Source organism: Mangifera indica, chromosome 18 (genome assembly GCF_011075055.1).
Source record: "Mangifera indica cultivar Alphonso chromosome 18, CATAS_Mindica_2.1, whole genome shotgun sequence".
Lineage (NCBI taxonomy): Eukaryota > Viridiplantae > Streptophyta > Magnoliopsida > Sapindales > Anacardiaceae > Mangifera > Mangifera indica.
The window spans coordinates 2,870,799-2,895,030 of record NC_058154.1 but is presented as its reverse complement, the minus strand read 5'-3'; positions in this window follow the sequence as shown (position 1 = coordinate 2,895,030).

The window sequence follows — 24,232 nt, the reverse complement described above, 5'->3', positions numbered from 1 at the left end:
GCGACTACTGTAACAAACCGTGCCATACTTGAGATAATTACTGGAAAATTCATGGAAAACCAACAAACTGGAAGAGTAGCAAGTCTGGTGATAAAAATAGTCGTGCGATTCCTACTGCCAATGAAGCTAGAACAAGTCCCTTCAGCAAGGAGCAGATTGATCACCTTCTAAAGCTATTGAAATCCAATCTCTTATCTAGTATTCCTAGTGTTTCTATTACACAAATAGGTAGTGTTTTTAATGTCCTTTATTGTTCAAATCTTGCTCCATGGATCATCGATTTTGGAGCCTCTGATCATATGACTAGCCTTTCCAATCTTTTTAGCACTTATTCACCATGTTCTGGCCTTGAAAAAATTAGAATTACAGATGGTAGTTTCTCACCTATTGCAGGGAAATGTTCGATTAAATTATCTCAGAATATAGATCTTAAATATGTTCTTCATGTTCCCAAACTAGCCTGTAATCTTTTGTCTGTGAGTAAACTAGCCAAAGAATCTAATTGTCATGTTATTTTTTGTGATTCCTACTGTGAATTTCAGGACCGGAACTCGGGGAAAAAGATTGGCAGTGCTAAGATGATATATGGACTTTACTACTTTGATGATGACTTCTCCAGTAATAAAAAAGCTCAGAGCTTTAGTAATGTTAGTTCTAATTCTGTTTATGAACAAATAATGCTTTGGCATCTAAGACTAGGACATCCTAGCTTTCCATGTCTTAAACATTTGTTTCCTACTTTATTTAAGAGTCTAGATTGTTCATCATTTTATTGTGAAAGTTGTTGCTTATCCAAGAGTCATCGTACTACTTATTTACCAAAACCTTATACTTCTTCAAAACCATTTTATTTAATACATAGTGATGTTTGGGGACCTTCAAGAGTCACTACTATCTCTAGAAAAAAATGGTTTGTTACCTTTATAGATGATCATACCTGTTTATGTTGGGTTTATCTGATAAATGAAAAGTCTGAGGTTGAAAAACTTTTTAAAAATTTTTACACAATGGTTGAAACACAATTTCAAACAAAAATTAGCATTCTTCACACTGATAATGGAACCAAGTATTTTAAAGGAATTTTGGGAAGTTTTTTGAAAGAAAAAGGTACACATCATCAATCTACTTGTGTGGATACCCCTCAACAAAATGGGATTTCTGAAAGAAAAAATAAACATTTACTTGAAGTAGCTCATGCTATAATGTCTTCAATGAATGTTCCAAAGTATCTTTTAGGGAGAAGCTGTTTTAATAACATTTTTTTTTATCAATAGGATGCCTATTAGAGTTTTAAAATTTAGCACACCATTAGAGTGTTTCAAAAAAACTTTTCCCTTGTCAAGAATGTACTTGAATTTGCCACTAAAGGTGTTTGGTTGCATTGCTTTTGTCTATATACCTAATAATACTAGGTCTAAACTTGATCCTCAAGCTGAAAAATGTGTTTTTATAGGGTATGCATCTAATAAAAAGGGATATAAGTGCTATAATCTCCAAACAAAGAAAATTTATGTGAGTATGGATGTCTCTTTCTTTGAAAATAAGCCCTACTTTCACAAAAATTATCTTCAGGGGGAGAATGAGGTGATGGAAGAAAATTTTTGGAATTTATCCCTTACTCCTTTACCAAACATGATTTTGACTACTTCACCACATTCTTCTCCTTCTATTGTTTTTCCCAAAACTCAAAATCAGGAACAATCTGAATCTGAGATTCAAAGTCAAGAACAAAGTGATAAAATCAATGAAAATAATGAAAGGAATCATGGTCATATAGTGCCAAACATTACTGTATCTGAAACAGGGGGAGAATCACTACAACAAAATCCTGAGCTTATGGTTTATACTTGGAAAAGACTTCATGAAAGGAGTCAAAGTCAACCTATTCCTCTTGGAAATGATAAATCTCGACCTTTGGGAACCGGACCTCCAAATATCACAGGTAAGTCTGATCCCAATTTATCTTCAATTTCTATTACTATCCATAACAAAGAATCATCAAACCATGATATTCCTATAGCCATTAGGAAAGGAACCCGAACTTGTACCAAAAATCCTAGATATCCCATTGCCAAATACCTTTCTTATGAAAAACTTTCTCATGCTTATAGGGCATTTACTTCAAAAATCTCACACTTGTTTGTTCCAAGAAACATTCAGGAAGCTTTAGATGATCCGAATTGGAAATTAGTAGTGATGGAAGAGATGAATGCTCTTAGACGAAGTGGTACTTGGGAGATAATTGATTTACCTAAGGAGAAGAGAACAGTTGGCTGTAAGTAGGTCTTTACAGTGAAATGCAAAGCTGATGGTAGCATAGAGAGATATAAGGCTAGACTAGTTGCAAAAAGGTTCACTCAGACGTATGGGATCGATTATCAGGAAACCTTTGCTCCTGTAGCCAAGATAAACTCTATCAGAATCTTGTTATCTTTGGCTGTGAATTTCAACTGGCCATTACACCAGTTAGATGTTAAAAATGCCTTTCTAAATGGAGATCTTGAGGAGGAGGTCTTTATGAGTCTACCACCTGGATTTGAGGGAGAATTGGGACAAAACAAAGTTTTTAAACTAAAAAAGTCGTTATATGGTCTCAAACAATCCCCTAGAGCTTGGTTTGAGAGATTTGGGAGAGCTGCGAAGACTTGTGGCTATTGTCAGAGTCAAGCTGACCACACTATGTTTTATAAACATAGCAGTGAAGGCAAAGTTGCAATTTTAATTGTTTATATGGATGATATAGTTTTGACAGGTGATGACAATGAAGAATTGGAGAGACTAAAAAAGAGACTTGCAACTGACTTTGAAATCAAGGATTTGGGTGCTTTGAAGTACTTTCTTGGAATGGAATTTGCTAGATCTAAAGAAGGTATATTTGTGAATCAACGTAAATATGTTCTCGATTTGCTTGATGAAATAGGTCTATTAGGATGTAAACCAGTTGAGGCACCCATTGAGCCCAACCTTAAGCTACAACCTTCTAAAAAGGTTTTGAAGAAAGAACAGTATCAGAGGCTTGTTAAAAGACTGATCTACTTGTCACATACACATCCAGATATCGCATTTGCAGTTAGCATGGTTAGCCAGTTCATGCATTCACCTGGACAAGAACACTTTGATGCGGTCTATAAAATTCTCAGATATCTAAAGGGAACCCTGGAAGAGGTTTACTATTCAAAAATCATGGGCATTTGTAGGTTGAAACCTATATTGATGCAGATTGGGTTGGTAGTGTTATTGATAGACAATCAACTTCTGGCTACTACACGTTTGTTGGAGGCAACCTTGTTACTTGGCGAAGTAAAAAGCAGAATGTAGTAGCAAGAAGTAGTGTAGAGACCGAGTTTAGATTAGTTGGTCATGGAATTTGTGAGGAGTTGTGGATAAAAAGACTATTGGAAGATTTAAAGATCTCTAGTTCATTACCCATGAAATTATATTGTGACAATAAAGCTGCTATTTCAATAGCTCACAATCCAGTATTTCATGATAGAACAAAACATGTAAAGGTTGACAAACACTTCATCAAGGAAAAACTTGAAAGCGGTGTGATCTGCATGTCGTACATTCCTACTACCGAACAAGTTGCAGATGTATTCACAAAAGGACTTCCTATAAGACAGTTTGATAGAATTATTGGCAAGCTGGCTATGGAAAATATCTTTAAACCAGCTTGAGGGGGAGTGTTAAAAAAAGGAAAGTTTCGATAGTGATAGCACCGAATAATAGGAGTTTTATTAGCTGTGATTTTTTCTGTAAATAGATTGATTAGTCAACTCTGTAATTAGTTAGACCAGCTAGCTTTTTTTAGTTTCCAGATTTTGTTCTTGTATTCTCTCCTATAAAGGGAACCCATGTAAACCATTAAAAAGTGCATCAATACAGAAAATTCTCCCTCTCTCTAGTCCTTTACAAGCTTATAGGTCTAAACAGTTTTGGACACATGGGAGAAATGTCAAATTTCACGTACAATCAAATGAAAATAAGAGACTATATGGCAGGTATGTAGTTGCTTTTGATCAACCTTTTAGTTATGCAGAATATGAAATTTTAGAATGGATGATAAAAAATAATGTTCAGCCGACATTTATAAGAATGTCTAGGTCAACTCTTAGGTCAAACATTCTGAGAAATTATAAATTAATAAAATTAAAAATTATTAGAAAATTAAATTTTAATGGTGTTATTTCAATAGCTTCTAATTTATTGACTGTTACAAATTAAGATATAGAGTATTTTTATACAACTACCCATTATATTAATTCTGATTGACAGTTATGCAAAAAATGATTACATTTAGAAATTTAGAATATCCGTATGATGGTCTTACAATTTATCGTGTATTAGCAAATATTTTTTAGGAATATAAAATTAGTAATTCTATTTTTTCAATTACTTTTGATAATCTAAAAATAATGATAAAGTTATTGAATATATGTATAATCATTTATCTCCTCCATTTAATGAAAAATTATTTTAGATTAGGTGTACATATCATATTATTAATTTAATAGCTTAAGAAGGCTTGCGCTTGGCTAAAAAACATATACAAGTCATTAGACATGTTATTATATACATTTCATCATTTTCATTAAGGGTACAAACATACCATCAATTATGTAAATCAATGGGGTTGAGAAGAAAAAAATTTAAAGTACATACTAAAACTAGGTGGAATTCAATATGCCTCATGTTGAAAGCGTGCGAAAGGTATGAAATTCCTATAACATAGTACTTCAATACCCAACTAAAAAATTTGATAAATCCTATTTTTTTTACAGATCAAGATTGGGAGATAGTTATGACTCTAATGAATATGTTAAAGTTATTAAAGACAACACAAACCATTGTTTAGGTGTGTATTATCCAACAACTTGTTCAATAATATATAATATAGTAGAAATAAGTGATATTTTTAAAGAACATGAGTCCCATCATACTTTCCAGAATATATCTAAGCAAATAGAACAAAAATTTTAAAAATATTAGAGTGAAATTTTATTACTTTATTTTGCAGTTACTGTTTTAGATCTTAGGGCAAAAACTTATAGACTACAAAATTTATTTGATTTTATTAATGACAATTTGTCAATTAATAGCAATGTTAATTCTGTTAAATATGTTCATGATTTTTTACTTGATATGTATAATATTTATGAATAAAAATATGGAAGGACTGGACAAAGTTCTGTACTAAAGGTAAATTTCAGTAGTTCAAGCAAAAAAAAGTTGTGCATATGGTCTCTTTTATGCAAAGGTAAGCAACTTGTCAGTCAAAGTATAAATTTTGGTCAATTTTATAATTATATCAATGTTGACCATTATCCAAAAATTATTCAAAGATATAATGCTAAAAAATTAAATGTTTTGGCATGATGGAAAGACAAGACATAAATTTTTTCTATGCTTATTGCCATGACCTGAGATATACTGACACCACTAGTGTTGATTGCAGTATCATAATTCACTTTTGGTGCAAATGGATGCGTGCTAGATGATAGACAATCTAATTTATAGCTAAACATGGTTGAGACGATAACATATATGAAGGATTGGGTCAAAGCTGATTTCCAAATACAGAATCGGGTGGCAAAAGATATCTTTGAACAATTCAGATATTTGGATATTGAATATGAGTAGATAAATAGTATGATATATATATTTTATTTATGTTTGTAATTATACAATATATAAATTAATTTATTTGTACTATGTTATAAACTTTTAATATTTTTTATCATGTAACTATGGTGCCACAAGTGAGAGATTATAAATAAAATGTTCGAGATACTGTTCTCGGTTTTAATAATTGAAAAATAATTTGTGTTTAAAAATTTTAATTAAAATTTAAAAAAATATTTAAATGGGCCGCCTGTGGGGTGGCCTAATTAAGGCCCATACAATAATAGTCTGAATGCCCATTACTGTATATACCTAAGGCCTAGTCCGGCCTATGAGCTCGATAGGCCAAGCCAGAGCTAGCCCAGCTCGACGTGACCCATTGACATGATTAGTTTAAAGCTTTAAAGTCGACTTAACATAAATAGTTTAAAGTCTATAGTATGAATTGAATCTCTTATTATTTTCAAGTTATCAAATAACCGAGTTTAATCTATTGAAGCCTTCAAAAGCTAATTTAATGATTTATATTGTTGTTGTGCTTTTTTGGTTACCCACCGATGTATGCAGCTTTGACTCATGTGCAAGATTGATTATAATATTAACAAATATAATGGGTTAATCAATTTTGTTATCCTACATTGAGAATAACAGAAGATGTGAGTGAATTAAATAGAAAAAGTTTTTAACATGGGTCAACACATTATTTAAAATCTTACATTTACGATTCTATTATTGATGATTTTGGAATAGTGTTTTGACAGAGTGTGTACAAATTTTTACAAATGATGTGTTCTAAGAAAAAGTTATTTTCAATTTATTTGAAAGCCATCTCATATATCTTAGAATAAAACTTATATGATCCTAAATGTGGGATGCCAGCTGAATGGAGTAGAAGATCTGATTTTCAATTTGTGTATACTATCCCTAGCATATTTTATAACGGTATTTTTCCTGGGTAAAAAATTATAATATTTTTAGTTATAATTCAAATTTAAATTAATAAAAAAAACAACTTATCATTTTAGGCGAAGATAAGATAACAGTCAGGGATATTAATTATTATGACTAATTTTTTCACCATACACATATCTAGTCACCCCTTTCTCCTACCATAAAAATTTAGCCACCTCTTTTGTCTAACTTTGTCTTTAAAAGAGAAAAGCTCAGCCGGCAATGCAGTCATTCTCCAACAACTTTTTAACTAAAAAAAAACAAAGACAAAAGCAATGTTGTTGAGATCTTACATCAAAGACAAAAACATCCAAGTAAGTTTAAATGTATACATTTTCAATGTTATTTATTTTTTAAGAGAGCATGTTATTGTTCATGATTGTTTTATAAAAAGTTGTTTTAAAGTTAAATTAGTTAAAGTATTGATTAATTAACAAAAAACGTTTAGTAGTTTAAGTAGAATGGAAATGTTTTTGTGGTATTTATGTTAGAGAAAACGTAATTGTGTTCTCGGCTTTGGGCTCAATGAATTAATTTTAAATGTTATTATATAAATATTTATTTATATTTTATAATATCTTTGCTCGTGTTAAATTACAGGTATTATTTTCATATCAAAATGGTTAAAACTGTATTTATAACTAAGTTTGGAGGGCATTGGATTATCGAAGATAACAGTATTATGAGATATGTTGATAGGGATGAAAAAATGATAATGGTTGATATAAAAGCTAATTTTGAAGGATTGCTTAAGAAAATATACTATTGTTTGAAAATCAGTTGAAGACGATCAAATGTTCGAATATATACCGGCAATGATTTAGTGGTGTGTGAAAACCCATATAAGCTTCAAAATGATAAAGATGTTGAATTTTTTATGATGGCAACAAGAAAAAAAAGTATTGACACGTCTTTATGTTATAAAGAGTTAAATTGAAGAAAAAGACAATCTCGATGAAGAGCAAGTTGAGGAAGAACTATTGAAGGATGATCCGACATACAATTCAGCACAATCACAAAGTGTCTTAAAAGATGAAGAATCGAGTAATCTCAATGATGATGATGATGATAATGACAACGGTGACTTTCCAGGGCTTGGCTAGGTGAGTTTGATTGCTTGGCCAAGTTATTAGGGGTACTTTCGATTTTTTATGTTTTGGGCTATATATGTATAACAGGAAAAAGTTGTCTACATTTGTATGGGAGGAAAAAAAAATTTTGTTAGAATAATTAATATCCCTAACAATCGTATTCCGGTATAGTAAAAAATTATTTCTTTCCGTTGTAGGTGTGAGATACAAATGGAAAGCATACTAGCAGGTTGCTCATTTGAGTGAGAGACGTCTATTCATATATTAGGTCATTGGTTGCTATCTGCATCTACGATGTCAATCAATGAGTAGTTTTTGTGTATAACAAATATGTATATCACTTGATATTCGGCATATCCCAAGGATCAATGTGAAGGAAGGACACTTAGCATCTCTTTTTAAGGCCAGTTAAAGAAAGAAAAGGAAAAATATAACTCAGGAGATCAAATTTTTTACACAATCCAAATTTAAATGGATCCAAACCCTTCTCAACTTTTTGCTCTTCCTTTCCGTTTTAAGGACATGTAGAAATAGACTTTTTTTTAATAATCTCTTTCGAGAACAAATTCTCTAGTCTGTAGATACAATCTGATGCTTAGACATGGGAATGTATGTGCCCAAATAATCAAGCACAAAAACAATGGTGGGGAGGATAAAAGTTCAAAACGTACACACGAGACTTAGCTATCTGCAGCTCAAACAGATGGCTCCACCCTTGGTATTCGAAGTTGAAAGTCCCCATTAAATCCTCTTGCCAAGTTTCAAAACCTCACATTCAAAATCTCAGGCGTGCATGTAAGCTTTATTGGACCATCAATCTTAATATCAAGCTCAGCGTCCTCCACCTGCTTCATCAGCTCTTGCATTGGTGGAAACAACAGATACTTCACAGGAACCTCATATCTCTTACCCCCTTTGCCCACGTAAATGCCCGCATACCCTCGTTGAATCTTCACAGTTCCAGCCACCTGCCCTAATAGCCTCCGGTAAGTACTGTCCTTCTTATTAAGGAACGAACACACTTTCACTAACAAAAGTTTTGCTGATATCATGACTGAATCCTACGTAATCTCTGTAACTAGATCACTTATAACTTATTAATAAAATATTCTCCCACCGTCAGGGTTACATATAGAAGAAAAAACCTGAAGCTGAAGCTTGAGATTCAACAGCTACAAGTTACAACACAATTTCTAAATAGGCGTGGTAGTGTGACAAAGTCGTAGAGCTGTATTTTCAACCTCGCTCTATCAGTGCATGACGTTTATTTTGATTTTTGTATAAATACGTACAGATGTGAACACCAATGTTTACAATGGAAAAAGCTATAATAGTAAAGCTGCCATGCCACGCCTTGTCAAAACTCCAAAGTCCAAACGTTACGTTTGTTAGCAAATTTTTTTTATCTCTTCAAACAGTGATGGAGCTATGTCTACTATGACTTAATATTTGTCATGTATTTGTAGTTACTGACGTTCGACGCCTTCTTCATATTAATAAATATTAACGATCAATTAAATTTTATACATAATTTTTGTATATAATTTTATATATAAATTATGACATCTTTTATTATAATTGGATATTAGTTTATCTTTAATTTTTAACTATCTAATCACATCATGATATATCATTATTTGTGCATAAAATTATGTAAATAACACTATTTATATATTAATATTTTTATATATTATTATAATCTATAGATTAAATTTCCAAATAAATCTAAAAAACTATAATTTAATTTTGAACAAGGTCTGAATCAATGCTTTACTTATAAAAACAAGTTTAATTTTTGACTTGAACTCGGTTGATTCGATTCAAACTTAAACAACTTAAATTATATACAACCTTAAAATAAAACAAACAACGGATAAACATATATAAATAACAAAACAAACGATAACAAGATATTAATACAAAGATAACAATATTTTTTATGTCAAATTAACCTCATGATATATAAATGAAAATCGACATCTAGCAACTAAGTAATTTAAATGTAAAGAAAATAAAACTAGGAATATTGTAAACATTATATTAAAATGACATATATATAATTAGAAAACAAGATCTTCAAAGTCTAATAGTTCTTGGCACGTTCCAATAAGTCATCAAATGTCTCAGTTGAGCATGTGAGATTTATAGAGCCGTTAATCCGATAGTCAAGATCATCTCCTAGTGCTTGCTTCAAGAGTTCTAAAATTGGCGGAAAAGAGAGAAATTCAATTGGAACTTCGCACAATTTAGCCTCTTCCCCAACGTAAACAGCCATATAACCTTTTCTCACTTTAACTTCTTGATGATGATGATGTTCATTCTTCTTCTTCTTTGAATGACTTCCACCACCGAGCAGCTTCTTGAATATAGAACTTGATTCCATACGGACAATTTCACACCTACGGCTTAAGAGTGATTGATTTGTTTGGGTTTAGTTTGAACCAGGAAAGAATATTTATATTGACAAAGGCAAATGGAATCCAAAGAATATAAGGATTATGAATTGAGTTTGAAGTTTATTAACTTTCTTTATATTTTCCTTCCTAATATAGAGTACGTAATTTCTAGTAAGTATATACAGTTATACTAAAAGTGACTAATTTTCCTAATAAATGCAGAAATCCTGATATATTTAGTTCTTAATTTCCCCCTAGTTATTAAGAGTTCGATAGTTTCCTAATATAGAGTATGTTATTGGTTTCCTAATGTTATTAAGTCTTTTGTTGAGTATTTAGTCAGTGTTAGTTTTCCTAATGTTATTTAGTTTTAAGTTGTCCTATTTTGAGTAGAAATGATTAAGTGTCCTAATTTGAGTCTATTAATGCAATATGAAGGTTTAGGAGTATTTTGGATTTAGGAAACCTCAAGTTTAATAAAAGTCAATGACTTTTAAGTTTAAACTTCTTAGAAATAGGAAAGCCAAATTAAATTCAATGTCTTATAGTTAATTTTCCTAGAAGTAGAATTCTTATTTCTATTTAAACTATTTTCTTTCTAGTGTTATCCTAGTCTTTGATTCTGCAATGAGATGTTGGTATGCTTTTCGATTCCGCTTTGTTGCAGGTTCCTGCTTGCTTTGAGTTTTATGATTAACTCCACAAAATTAATATCGAAATATTGTTGAATGAGATTTGAATTTATATTTTTTATATATAAAATCTTATCTTTTATCATTCAAACTATTTTCTAGATTCCAAATATCAACGCATGCTCTCTTATTGAACTAGAAAGTGCTTGCCAGGAAAGTAAGGATCTTTCGGTGACTTACTCTCCTGAAATCTGTTGATGACAATGGTCCTCTACTCTGCTGCAAATCATTACCGTATTCCATATGTCAAAGGAAATGTTAATTGATTAAAAAGATAGTCAGAAGTTTTCATTTCCGTTGGATGAATAAACTTTGGTTCTATAATTTGAGTCATTGAGATAGCAATCTTACCGTGTTAATAAATAAAAATCTATTTACACACATTACTGAAATATGTTTATTTCTTTCATTCAGGTAAGTGGACTTTTGCAGTCCAACTTATTTGAATTAATAGAAAAATTGGTAAAATTAATAATATAAGACTTGGCTCATTTCAACTAAGTCAAAGTCTACTGACTATTTTGGTTGTATCAGCGGGCGCCACTGACTTATCATTTTTAGAAAAAGATATTTAAAGATGCGTACGGTTTACTTTGATATGATTTGAAAGTTTTCTTAAATTAAATTTAAAAAATAATTTAAAAAATTTTAAATCAAACCAAACCATTTTAGGTTTTAAATTAAATCTAACTAAATTGAAAAAATACAATTTGAATTAATGTTTGAACCTATTAATATCATTAACCTTCAAATATATATTATTTAGTAAAATTAATTGAATTATAATTTTCTAAAATATAATATAAGAATGTTTTGAGTTGGGTTGGGATTAAATGTCTATAACTCAAAACCCAAACTAATATGATATGAATATGACCCGATGACAAGAATTGTCTAGTCTAATAAAAGCAAGAAAATGGTCACCAATAAAATTTCTTATAGTGAAAATTATTATGAATGTCACAAAAACATTTTAAATTTTTTGACTCCAAATTCCTTGATGAGTGCAAGGAAGGAAAACTAGAAGTTATGTTTAAAAAATAAAATAAATATAAACTGATATTGACTTATGAGTTTTAATTTAGGAAGGAAATATATACTTTACGGTGGCAATTATAATAAATGCCACGGAATATATTAAACTTTTGTTCTAACCCTTTTTTAGTGGCTTTTAATATAAATGGCATAAAAAAAATGTCACTTAATATTCTTTTAGTGTTAATTATTATAGATACCACAATGACTTATTAATTATTTGACTACATGTCACTTTTAGTGGCTTTTAATTAAAAACTATAAAAAAATGTCACTAAATATTTTTACAGTGTCAATTATTTAAGATGCCACAATATATCATTAATTTTTGATTTCACACTATTTTTAGTGGCATTTTATCAAATATCACAAGAAAAGAAAAAAAGCCACTAAATACTCTTTTGTTGTAGACAAGAGAATTGTCTACATATCCTACACTCCTATAAGTATTTTGTAAACTCATGTGATGTATATACCTCCCAAGTCCCACCCCCCAAGTTGTCTGTACATAGATATTGTATCTTTTTTCTACGAGCAATATTATGTGTACCTATTTTTGATACATAATTCATATACACAGTGATGTGTCATCATATAATTAGGTGATTTTAAAACATATATCATCATATGATAAAGAAACATCCAATCACATGATAACACCTCATCTGTGTATACAAATTGTGTACTAAAAATGGGTACATATAGTTTTATTGTTTTTCTACTTCCTTTTCAACCTTTTCTTTGAATTCTTTGACTTGAAAAGGGTCTCTACTTTTTCTTTCATAAAGTAAACCTAGATATACCTAGAGAAGTCATCGATAAAGGTTATCATATACCTGAATCCATTGATTAATGCTTGTTTTATTGGTTCAAATACATCTGAGTGGATTAGCTAAAAAGGTGTCTTACTCTTGAATCCTTAAATACGAGCTAACGGGCCTTCTTGAATTGACACTTGACACAATGTATGTCTTCTTTCATGTCTAATTGTGATAGACCTTTGAGTATAGCTTTCTTCATCATCACTTTTAATTTATTGTAACTCATGTGTCCAAGCCTTGCATGCCACAAATTTGGTGTCTCACTTTTCCTTGTCTTGTATACATATGTTGTTTGTGTCGATATTACATTGACTAGTCAATGTCCTTCCATAATTGGCGTACCTATAGACTTCAAACCATGATACACCTTGACATTACCTTGGTTGAACATGACATAGTTGAATGAAGTTGTGAGTTGTGAGACTGACAACAAGTTCTTTTTCATTCCTTGCACATGAAAGATATTTTGTAGCTCGATCTACCATGGGTTGAACCATAGTGTTATCATTGTTTGGCTCATGTAGGTAATAGACAACCTTGAGTTGTCTACAATGACAACCATTCATCTTCCTTTATATTCAAACATGTTTGATAGTTTATCCCTTATCATGTGATTAGAGTATATTTAAACATGCTTCATAGTTTATACCATCTTTTATTACTAAAAAGAACACTTTCCTTATCTTTCATTGAGACCTTAGACATTTCTTTATCTAAAGTTTCTTGATTGGACAATATATACTCCAACTCCGTCAATGTTAGCTTTTTGCCCATCCACAGGTAGTTATAACTATTCCATTATACTTCGACCTTAACCCATGAATAATAGTTATCTTCTTCTTTATCTCAACGATCACATTCTGAGGATCTAACTTTGAAATTTCATCACAAAGAGATTTTACTTCGAAGAAGTATTAACTTACCATAATGTTTTGTTATGAGATCAACAAAAGCTTATTCTTTAAATATTGTAGCTTTGCATCATTTATCCTTGCAAATACTACTGTTAGCACGTGTCAAGCCCCTTTTGGGGATTTCACATTCTTGATGTGTTATAGCCATTCATATTCTTCAATCATTGCAAGAACGTACAAAGCCTTATCAACCTTAATCTTCTACTCTCTTAACTCTTTAACATTAATGGGTGGTGTCATGTTTCTGCTGCAAACTATATCCCATAAATCTTGTCTCAACAAATAAAACTAAATGCGAGTACTCCAATTATTGTAATTGGAGCTACTGAGCTTCTCAATGTCATTGATTGAACCTGAAAAATTTGCCATAGCAACTTAATAATAATGCCCAATATTATACCAACTAATCTAGGTCCTTAACCAATTAACTTTACAGTCTCAGACCATATTCCGATAGAGCTTTGTTGTGACTCATCTTTTACTTGTTGATTCATGTTCTTTGGTCCCTATTTGCCTTTAGAGCCTCTATGATCACGATCCTAACTACCTTTAGAACCTTTACAATCATGGTCGTTGACCGTTTGCTCTGATACCACTTGTTGAGCAACAGTGGTACTTATAAAAAAATAATTTTATTAGTTACAATAATTACAATTTTGTACAAAATTACTCACATACTTTACAATATTCACTCACAAAACACATTTGCTAAAATACTCACACCACTCGCTTCACAAGTCCCACACTCACTTTATTTTTGCTCACACAACTTACACTCTTTAATTTTTCTGAACACTCACATGATTAGGACTTGACCATATATATACTTGTTCATGTTAGTTTTGTAACTGACTTCAAATTTCCCTCATACTTCTTTTGAGTGTCGTTTGCTATAAGTTGCATATAGAAAGAATTCTAGTTTAGCAGTTGCAAAGCTGGGTGATTTGATGGCTGGATTCTAGGCTCCTATAGAAAAAGTTTTCTAAAAGAGTCCGTGAAATATTTAACAAAAACTTTAAAAAAATTTATTAACTCAAACCAAAACAAACCATAATTTTTAAGTGGTTCAATCTAATTTTACGATTTAAATCAAATTACACACACACTTAGAAAAACCTTTCGCTAAATACATGAGAAATAACTCTAAAACTAAAGGTTGATTCTATATGAGCTGAATTGAGTGTGAGGCTAACTTAAATTTGAATCAAAGCCATAATATCCAATTTGAGTTTGAAAAGTATACACACATGCGCGCGCGCACACACACACACATATACACAATAAAATTATGCATATACACTTTTGGTACACAATTTGAGTATACTGATGATATATACATTTGCATACAATATTTCAATATATTCCAAATTGTATACATAGTTGATCAACTAAAATCAAGTATGGATGAAAATGTGATTTGATAATTAAATATGGATCAATTAAAATTTAATTATAATTTTGAAAATGATTGATGTAATGTATGCAATTGGAATATATTGAAATTTTGAATATTTACTACTTGCTAATCTAAAGTCTTCACCAAAATCTTGAATGAGAAAATTTTTATTGAACTTGCCAAAGGAATGTTTAAACGAAAAGCTTGGCTCTCTTACGAGAATTTACAATCTATTTATAGCATAAATTTTGAATTTTGCAACTAACAAAATTATTACAAATTTTGAATTCTTTCTAGGAATTATTGAACTTTGCATGTGAATATCTTTTGAACATTGGCACCTTATGCCAAAGAATTTTTTGAATATTTTAGTGCTTTGCAAGAGCTTCGCAAGCAAATATTTTTCACCATCTTGCGTTCTTTCACCTTTACAAGAAACACGCTTTAAGCAAAAAATTTACATCTTGCTTTCTTTTATTATTTTTGCAAGAATCATTTTTTTTTAACTTCTTTTGGAAGTCTTAGTCATATTTTGCTCTTATCTCTTTTACTTTTACTTGTAGAATGGTCAGGTGGATGTCACTTTTTTTGATTAATTTTATATTTGATTTGGACCCAACGGGTATCATTTGGATAAGTTCAAATGGTAGGGGATTTTTGCAAAACTCTCTCAATGCCAAATATTCATCAAATCTTTGAGAATCCAATAGAATTTTGAACTTAATTTCTTGTTTGAGTAATTGTTTGCACCAACATCTTGAGCCATTGGCTTTTTGGATTATTTGTCTTGATTGGAACATTTTGAAGACATTAGAGAATTTTGAAGCAATCATCCTCATTGCTTTGGACAAAACTAATTGATGAACTTGATCCTTTATTGCTTGATTCTTTGTTATCTTGCAATCGGGACAACATATTTTTTAGTTAAAGTTTTAATTCTTCTTTTGATTGGGTTCCTTGTAAAAACTTTGCAATTTCTAGGGTGATTGTGTTTGTCATTTGAGAAGTGTATGATAAATATGATTAAATCTTTTCTTTGGTTACTTAGGAGTGATCATATTTTTTCCATCATTTGACTTTGACTTTTCTTATTAATTGTGGAATAATTTCATAGTCCCATGGGTATTTATTTGGGTTATTGTAGGGCAGTAGGTAAGGAACCATGGTAAGTCCTTTAGAAACAACTGTAGGGAACAAAATAATAAATTAATCAATATGAAATACTTGGATAAGTCAACGTCAACTTCAAGTTTTAATACCAATATTGAACAAATCATTCAACAAGAAAAAAATAAGTATAAATGAAAATAAAAGCAATAATTAATCAAATCAAAGTATTAATTTGTACAAAAATAAACAAGTAATCAAATCATAAAATCTGCAAGTTAGTTTTGATAAATGGAACATACCTAGAATAAATTTAACAAATGTATACAAAGAGTCAAAATTATACACCTTAAATAGAGTTAATTCTTTAAGTCAATCAACATATATAATTAGAATAAAAGAAAAAGGCCAAAGGACTATTTCCCACCCAAAGTATGTTGTTTTTCCAAGTTCCCCCCCCCCCCCCCTTTAACTTTGAAAATCTCAAATACCTATTCATGACTAGTTAAAATTAACGGTAGTAAATATAAAATCATTATTTTATGTATAATATTAAAAATAAACTAATATATAATCTCATTTTCCTCCTCTAAACTTTGAAAACTAAAAGTTTTCCTCCAACCAAAGTTTTAAAAAATGATAGTTTTCCCCTAGAGTTAGTTTCCAGATCTTCGATGCCATTACCGACTGTCTATCCCTCCCAAAGATTTTTCTCCCTCCGACGGTCTCTCTCCATCTATTTGGACACCCGTTCGATATCAATCTTTGTCTGGAAGATAAAAAGCTTCGTCAAGGAAGACGAAGAGCTTCATCTTCCCAGATGAAGAGCCTCGACGAAGCTCTTCTTCTCCCATTGTCTCCCAAGCCTCATTTGATGTTGATTGGACGTCCAAATAGGTGGAGAAAGACCGTTAGAGGGAAATGAAGCTTCAGGAAGAATAGACGATCATCATTGGCATCAGATTTGATATCGGAGATCTGAAAACTAAACTCTATAGGGAAATTGTCATTTTTTAAAACTTAGGTTAGAAGAAAATTTTAGTTTTTAAAGTTTATGGGGGGAAAAAAGATAAAATTTTAAGGAGTTAGGGTTCCATTAATTTTAACTGCTCATGAGTGGGTATTTGGGATTTTTAAAGTTAAAGGAGAGATACTTGGGAAAATAGAATACTTTGGGTGGGAAATAGTCCTTTGGCCTAAAAGAAAAAACAATCAAAATGAAAAGTTTATTCCGAACAACAAGTTTAATAACAAATGGGATGATCATGAAACAAAAAAGAATTATAGTTACCTTCATATAGGGTTAGCACAAATCGGAATCAAACCATTAAATATGAAAGGAATGAATATTGTAATTTTAGTGTGTTTAAGAGACTGTTGATTTAATAACTTTAGAGATTCACTTTTAGGAATGGTTGAATCTAGTATGTCCACTGGACCAATATATTTCAATTGTTACCCAAATTATATAGTCTGTCTAGATGACTAAAACATATTAGATGTTGAAAGAAAGTGAAGAAGAAATGTTGCAAAAATGACATTCATGCAAACAAAATGCAAGAATCAATACCAAGGAAGCGTATAAAGAGAAGGTGAGAATTTACCTATTCAAAGCTTAAGTTTTTAGTGTAGACTGATGGATGCTAGCTCCACAAATGTCAAGCCTCCAAAATAATCCACCAACAAAGCCATAACACCCCTTGGCCAAAGGTTAGAGAGAAGAGAGAGAAAGAGATTCTAGTAATAGATTAGGATTTAGTTCAAATGAGCTTGTTGTATATAAAATGACCATGCATGCATATAAAACATATAGTGGTGGCTTAGTTAGCAAATATGTATTTGTTGTTTGGTCCTTGTAAATTTTCAATCTGGACTATGACCATGCATGCATATAAAACATATACTTTAGCCACCCTAATTTTATCTCTTAAACACCTTAATTCTTAAAGTGTCATTTTACACCCATATAACATTGTATATGATGTAATCTTTATTACACTTCAGAAGATGCTAGCCAACCTTGGCTATTTAATCCTTCCTCTCTAAAATGTTTGGTTTATTGGTGTAATTCTTTAGACTCATCATGATATAGTCATGAGCCTTTTTTCAAATAATCTGAAAAACATGTCTGGAAACTCAACAACCATGATAAACATCTAGTAGTGTGTCATAGCCCTTAAACCATGATGAATAAGCATTCAATCGAACCTAATCTTGATTGAGTTCAAGTTTATGGTATATCAAAACCCTCATCTTGTTACTCTAAGAATCATTGATTGACATGTTTGAAACTTGTCATCAAGAACAACCTTCGTATGACTTATATTATACTCTAGAAGTAAGCAAGCAAACACTTTTACAAAAAATATTTGCCAAAACTTGCACATATATGGAAGCAAGCAAGACTTCCACGTGAAGGGTAAAAAAGGAGCAAACAAGAGCATAAGGAATATATTATCCTCTGGTTGTCAGTAAATTATTCAAGTTAGTGCATTATTCATATATATTCATTATAATATTCTCTCTTGATGCATTATTCATATATATTCATTATACTTGTTGAAAACATGACATTTTTAAAAGTTAAATCTAGAGGAAGTAGGTTAGCATCAATTATTAATGGAAAAAGTAAGGGTTGACGTTGACATCCTGTGTCAATGAAAAATAATTGAAACATTGAAAAACTTTGAAAATTAATTGAAGCACTTGAGATTGATGCGACCTATTACATTTTTTAAAAATTAAATTCAGAGAAAGAGGGTTGGCATTGGCTTTTCAAAATTATGCCAACCCTTGCTTTTCACAGCAAGAGGGTTGGCGTTACTAATCCTTCATTTCTTCCAGTTAAACCCCACCAAACGCCAACCCTTCATTCTTCCAGTTAAACCCCACCACATGATCTTCTCAATTATATTTGTCAATTATTTATTTGATAATCCTAGTAGCTAGGGTCTAATATAAGGTATTAAGTGGATGTGATCGAGTTTTGGTGGGTTATTTTTTGTTTTATATCCTCACTTCTAAGAATTCTTAATCTGAAATCCATTTCATTTTTTAGTTTTTGTCTTCTTTCTTTTGTTTTTTAAACACTGACTCTATTCTGGAGTACTTGTTCTATTTTTCATAGTACAGTTCTAAAATTACAAAGAAAATGAGAAAATGAGAAAAAGAGAAAAAGAGAGAGGATCTCTCTGCATAGGTCTCATTAAGAAAGGTATTTTAAAAAAATGGATTACTGTTATAATATATTTATTTAGAATTTGAGATCAATAGTACATACTAAAAATTTGAATATCCCATTTCTAAGTGTGACAAAGTCGTATAGCTTTATTGTCAACCTCGTTTCCATCAGTGCATGACATTTATTTTGATTTTTGTATAAATACGTACAGATGTGAAATCAAAGTTTACAGTGGAAAAAGCTGTAATGGTAAAGCTGGCATGCCAGGCCAGGTCTAAACTCCAAAGTCTAAACGTTAGGTTTTTAGCAAATTTTGTTGATCTCTTCAAACAGTGATGCAGCTTAGTGTCTCCTATGACTTAATTTTGTCCATGTATTTGTAGTTACTGGCGTTGGATCCCGCCTTCTTATATATTTATATTAATATGATTAAATTTCAAAATAAATCTAAAACAATAAAACTATGTGTATCCACTTTAGGTACATAAATGTGTACACATTTATATATACATCATGTGATTGAATGATTTTGAATTAAAAATAAAACAATAATCAATCATATAATGACACATATGAGTGTGTATACATTTGTGTACTCAAAGTAGATACATATAGTATTGCTCAATCTAAAAATATATAATTTAATTTTGGACAAGATGTAATTCAATATTTCTTTTATAAAAACAAGTTTAATTTTTTACTTGAACTTGGTTAATTCAATTCAAACTTTAGCAACTTAGATTGTATACAACCTTAAAAAATAACAGACCATAAATAAACAAATGCAAGAAACAAAACATAAGATAAGGAGATATTGATATCAAGATAATAACAATCTTTATGTCGAATTAACCTCAAGATATACAATTGAAAAATCGAAATCTAGTGACATTAGAATGACTTACATATAATTAGAACACAGGATCTTCGAATTCTAATAATTCTTGGCAGGTTCCAATAAGTTATCGAATGTCTTAGTTGAGCATGTGACATATATAGAACCATTAATCCGATAGTCAAGATCGTCTCCTAGTGATTGCTTCAAGAGTTCTAACAATGGCGGAAAAGAGAAAAATTCAACTGGAACTTCGTACGATTTAGCCGCTTCCCCCACGTAAGCAGCCATATAACCTTTTCGCACTTTAACTTCTTGATGATGATGATGTTCATTCTTCTTCTTCTTTGAACGACTTCCACCGCCGAACAGCTTCTTGAATATAGAACTGGATTCAACACTGGCAAATTCACGCCTTTTGCTTAAGAGTAACTGATTTGTTTGGGATTCGTTTGAACCAGGAAAGAATATTTATATTGACAAAGGCATATGGAATCCGAAGAATATAAGGACTATGAATTGAGTTTGAAGTTGATTAATTTTCTTAATATTTTTCCTTCCCAGTATAGAGTATGTAATATCTAGTATAAACAATTACACTAAATGTGGCTAATTCTCCTAATAAATGCAGAAATCCTGCTATATTTTATTCCTATATTTAGTACTTAATTTCCCCTAGTTATTAAGAGTTCGTTAGTTTCCTAATATGTTATTAGTTTCCTAATGTTATCAAGCCTTTCGTTAAGTATTTATTCAGTGTTAGTTTTCCTAATGTTATTTAGTTTTAAGTTGAGTCCTATTTTGAGTAGAAATTATAGGTGTGCTAATTTGGGTCCATTAATGCAATATGAAGGTTTGGGAGTTCTTTGTATTTAGGAAACCTCAAGTTTAATAAAAGTCAATGACTTTACGTTTAAACTTCCTAGAAATAGGAAAGCCAAATTAAATTCAATGTCTTATAGTTGATTTTTCTAGAAGTAGAATTCTTATTTTTATTAAACTTGATTCCCTTTTTAGTGTTATCCTAGTTTTTGATTCTGCAATGAGCTGTTGGTATGCCTTTCGAGTCTGCTTTTTTTCTGGTTCCTGCTTGCTTTCTGCGGGCTTTTCTTGTTCTAGTGAAATGAATGATGTTTCTAGCTACGCTCACAAAAGACACCCAGCTCCTTATGTCTTACTGGAAGACAATTATAACAGCATCCATACAGTCTTAGAATTCCAGCAGCAAATCCTGGTCTATCTACACTGGTTCAAGATGGGAGGTCCTGCCTAGGACACTCCAGGATTTGTTGGTCCCGGAAGTGATGACCCACTTCTGTTTATAAAGTGGGAAGAAATTGGAGGATTTTTTGGTTCCAATTAATACTGAGATTCCTCGGATTCAACGAATTGCCAGTAACTTCAACCTTTTTTTTTAAAAATTTTTGGTCTTATAAACTGTGTGTTTTGATCCCTTTAATGATTGCTTCCAGCGTCATCTTGTTAAGATTTTGAAGTTTCTGAACTAATTTTATGGTTGACTGTATAATATACATACCCTATCTTCCACTTTACTAACATAAAAGCTTTGTCTTTCATTTACAGCAGAAAAATGATTCGTTTTTTTTCAATACTTCCCTCTGTGTTCACCAGGCTCTGTACCAGGAATCACGTCCAGATCCTACAACCTCAGGAGATGGAAAATCGTGGCTTATAATTTCCCAAAAGGTGGTCAAAACCTTGATCTTTTTGTTGAAACCATGGGTTTTTTCAATAAGCCTAAAATTTGGGGTACTGTTGAGAATTATAGATCTTCCTGGTTTGAAAAAAAATGACCAGTTATGAGTTCTCAGATACTTTTCTATAGAGGATTACTAGGTGCTTGCCGGGAAAGTAAGGATCCTATTGGTAATTTACTTATTCTCCTGAAACCTGTTTGATGATAATGATTCCTCGACACTGCTGCAAGTCATTACTTCATTCCATGTGTCAGAGGAAATTTGATCGAATAAAAAGATTGTCGGAAGTTTTCATTTCTGTTGGATGAATGAACTTTGATTCTTAAATTCGACTCATTCAGTTAGCAATCTTATGGATTTAATAATTAAAAATCTATTTGCACATATTGCTGAAATATGTTTATTTCTTTCATGCAAACAGGTGTCATGTTGTCTTTTATTCCTTCAATCTATATGTTTCGATCATCAGAGGATAAATTAGCAAGGTTTCTTTATTTGTCATAGAGAATTTTTGGTCTTTTCTCGATGAATTATCAATGTCATATGGTGGCCGTGTGGCAAAGGTTGAATAATTGAACCCTCAATAATTTCAGTTAACGTGTAAAGGATGACCATGAAATCGGTTCTGGATATAGACCTGCTATTATAAATGTTTATTTAGAACTCAGAAAGTGATAGTGTAACTCTCTTGTGTAGGGTTAGATTCAAATTAGATTGAGTATAAATAAGACTCAATTGAATTCAGTTAAAAAATAATTTAATTCGGAATTCAATTTAAATTGATTTAAACATGAATGTTTAAACCAGTTCAAGACATCAAATGTGTTGTATTTTCTACCAGATTTAGGAAGAATTTAAACTATCTACTGTATTATTAATTATCATCTGAAGCCATGATCAAGGGAAGTAAAAGTCCAAATGTTCATAAATAAAATGATGTGGGCGTTGAATGTGATTCATTCATGAATGAGTTAAATTGCAACTCTTTCAGTGGCAGGTGTGCAGTCTTGCGTTAATTTATGTGATCTAGAATTAGAATTTGAAGCTTTCATAAAGTAATTGAATCATTGGTCAAAAAAAGAGCTCTCAAGGTGCTCCGTGGTATGTTTTATAAGGCTAAAACACTTGTTCCCGCCCAAAGTTTGTATCACTCCTGAACTCCCATCCTCAACTTTTTGAAATCTCAAATACTCACCTCTCATCTAACTTTTGTTACATTTAGCCATTAATTATAAGAGAAAAAAAACATCATTTCATCAATAATATTAAAAAAATATATAATTTTATCTCATTCCCCCCTCCCCCTAGGTTTTAAAAATTGATAATTTCATCTCAACTTCAACTTTTTTATTTTTAAAAAGTGATATTTTTTCCCATCCTTAAGTTTTTCTATTTCCTCTCCAATCATCATCTCTGTCTCCGAAGACTCTTTCTTTCCACCCTAACCCTTCACCAGTGTCGTCATCTTCTCTGAGGAGGGTGATTAGCTGTTTCAGTAACATGAGCCTTTGAATAACTTCTTGTTTCGACAAAACAAGGTTATCGATGCTTTGCTCGTTGGTTAGGGATTTGGAAGTGGTGGTGGCTGAGGTGGTCGTATTGGTTGTAGAGGTGATCGTGGAGGTAGAGAGATTGTTGGACTTAGTTGAGGCGGTGTTAGGAGTGGAAGTGGTGGCTTTTTGGTGGAGGAGTTTGGCTTCATGTTCATGTTTTTCCTTTTCACGTAGCTTTTGGATTTGTTTCTGCTCAATTTCAGAGTGCTTGAAGAAACGTTTCTGCCGGTGTCCTCAACTAGAGACTGGCATTTCTTTAGGAGTTCTTGCTAGAGGAGATCGTCAGTGAAGATTTAGGGTGGAAGGAGAGAATTATCGAAAACAGAGACAATGGTTAAAGAGGGAAAAAAAAAAAAACTCTAAGGATGGGAAGGGGAAATCACTTTTCAAAATTAGAAAATTTAATACCGATGTGAAATTATAAATTTTTAAAACTTAAGGGATGAAAAATGAGATAAAATTATATATTTTTTAATATTATTTATAAAATAATGTTTTTATCTTTATAATTGATAGTTAAATGTAACAGGAATTATATATTAGTTCGGTATTTAAATTTTTGAAAAGTTGAGATAAGAGCTTGAAAATGCATAAAACCTTAGGTGGGAAAAGTGCTTTGGCCGTTTTATAATATAAAATTGATTCACAGTTATTATAGATAATCAAATGATCCGTTCATTCAGGTAAGTAAACTTCTGAAGTCCAACTTATTTGAATCCATAAGATGATTGATAAAAATAATAATAAAAGACTCGTTCCATTTCAACCAAGTCAAATCCTGCTAACTATTTTGGTTTTGTTTGGCGGACACCACTGACTTCATCTTTCAACCTATCAATTTTCAGTAAAAAACCTTTTGCTAAATAAGTTAAAGGTGGATTCAACATGTGCCAAACTGAGTGTATGGCTGGCTCGGGTTT